This window comes from Zea mays, chromosome 10 (genome assembly GCF_902167145.1).
Source record: "Zea mays cultivar B73 chromosome 10, Zm-B73-REFERENCE-NAM-5.0, whole genome shotgun sequence".
In the NCBI taxonomy this organism is placed as follows: domain Eukaryota; kingdom Viridiplantae; phylum Streptophyta; class Magnoliopsida; order Poales; family Poaceae; genus Zea; species Zea mays.
Genome location: NC_050105.1, coordinates 80,171,571 through 80,173,701, shown reverse-complemented (window position 1 = coordinate 80,173,701; position 2,131 = coordinate 80,171,571). Strand labels below are relative to the sequence as shown.

Below are 2,131 nucleotides of genomic sequence, written 5' to 3'. Positions count from 1 at the left end.
CGATCATTCATAAGATAAATCCACGTGAATTTGCTAAAATCATCAATAAAACTTATGTAATACTTGTAGCCACCAACAGATACTGGGGCAGGTCCCCAAACATCAAAGAAAATAAGTTGAAGAGGAGCTATGGAATCATGAATTGAAGTGGAGTAAGGTAACTGGTGACTCTTTGCGAGTTGGCAAGCATTACAAACGGTACCGAGATCAGTCTCCTTGAGACAAGGGAGTTTATTAAGATGAAGAATGGAGTGAACAACTTGAGGAGCAGGGTGTCCTAGCCGAGCATGCCACTGTGCTGGTCTTGCTGATGAACTCAAAAAAGCTTGTTTGAGAGAAGTGACATCACATGACTTGATGGGGTACAACCCGGAATCACACGGTCCTTGCAGGAGAAGTCGCCCTGTTGCTCGGTCCTTAATAAAGAAATGCCATGGGTGAAATTCAAAATAAACATTATTATCACGAGATAGCTTATGAACGGATAAGAGATTTTTGGCAATTTCAGGAACGTGAAGGACATTATTTAGAGTGAGAGGGCGACTAGCAGTGTTAATTGAACAAGAACCTAAATGTGAGATATGCAAACCTGCCCCGTTGCCGACTTTCACTATATCATTACCATGGTACTGTTCACGCATGGTGAGACGGTCCAGATCACCGGTAATGTGATCAGTAGCGCCAGTGTCGGTGTACCAGTTCTTGTCCACTTGATATGATGAAGCTGTCGCCATATTTGCTGATGGTGGGTAATCATTGTATGAAGCATCCATGCGATGCCAATAGCGAATGGCACTGTGGCCTTCCTTCCCATAGATCTGGCAAGGGGGGCGACGTGGGGCACCAGGAGAGTTGCGATGGACAGGACCACGACCACGGCCACGGCCGCGCGAGGGACCTCGACCACCACGAGAGAATGAGCCCCCACGAGCAGCCATATTGGCAGAGCTGCCAATATGTAGACGAGCTTCTTCCTGATGCTGAAGTTGACGGGCTTCAAATGTAAGGAGATGAGCATAAACATCGTCCAGGGAGAGAGCTTCAGTCTTTGTGGTTATGGACGTGACGAACGGATCATAATCCGAGCCAAGTCCGGCCAAGAGATAGGCCACAACTTCGTCATCACGAAGAGGGGCATCAGCAGCCGTAAGTTCAGAGGCAAGGCTCTTGATCTTGCTGAAATAGGCAGCGGCAGAGAGGTCTCATTTCTTGGTGGTAGCCAATTCAACTCGTATTTGCACTATTCGTGCACGAGTAGAAGAAGAAAACATCTTCTTGATAATATCCCAGGCTTCTTTAGATGTAGTGGCGGCGACCACATCAGAGAGGACTTCTTCTTTCATCGTGGATAAGAGGCCGCTAAGGACCTGTTGATCTTCATTGTACCATGTTGTGTATGCCGGATTGGGAACAAGAGGGGCACCGACATCATTGGAAGACGGAACTTCTTTGGCAGGTACAGCAACGGATCCATCGATGAAACCCATAAGGTTCAGACCACGAAGGCAAGGAAGCAATTGGGCACGCCACAGTAAAAAGTTGGACTTAGTGAGGCGAATTGTCACGGCATGATGGATTGCAATGGTGGCGGTGGTGGAGGAGGAGGAAGAAGATGAGGTAGGCATCGTGGTGGAGGAAAAATCCTGGGCTCTGTTACCATGTAAGGAATGGCGCAAGGCACATTGCCCTCTAGGGGCTGTATTCACGTGTATATATAGGATGATTACATGAGTGATTACAGGCAGGAATAAATGGTCCTGCGTGATCATGGGGATCACAGCCCCAACACAATGAATGGCGTATATAATATCATACCATACATAGATGATCATGCCATGTATAGGAGATAGACCTGCTATCTTTAACAGTTAATACTTAATAAGCCAACTTCCTAATATAAGTCTACAAAATTCCTAGTTTCCAGCGACAAAGATAAGAGTCCCAGGCAGCAACCACTGTAGGCAAAGCCATACATACGAATACCAGTTGCATGTGCACATGCACAACACATTGCATGAGAGAACTGTACGCATACATTGTAGCATTCCATTTAAGTTACATTTCTAAAAAGAAAAGTATTTAACTTTCAGCTTTAAACAAGGGTTTCTAAAAAGAAAAAACCTGCCACACA

At 45.8% G+C, this 2,131-nt stretch overlaps 1 non-coding gene across 1 annotated transcript; it reads right to left on the bottom strand.

Moving 5' to 3' along the window:
* Window positions 1-993: 993 nt before the first annotated feature.
* Window positions 994-1,133, bottom strand: LOC111590371 (small nucleolar RNA Z247). Its single transcript, XR_004853499.1, has one exon. It is a non-coding gene; the product is annotated as a small nucleolar RNA Z247 (small nucleolar RNA).
* Window positions 1,134-2,131: the final 998 nt, after the last annotated feature.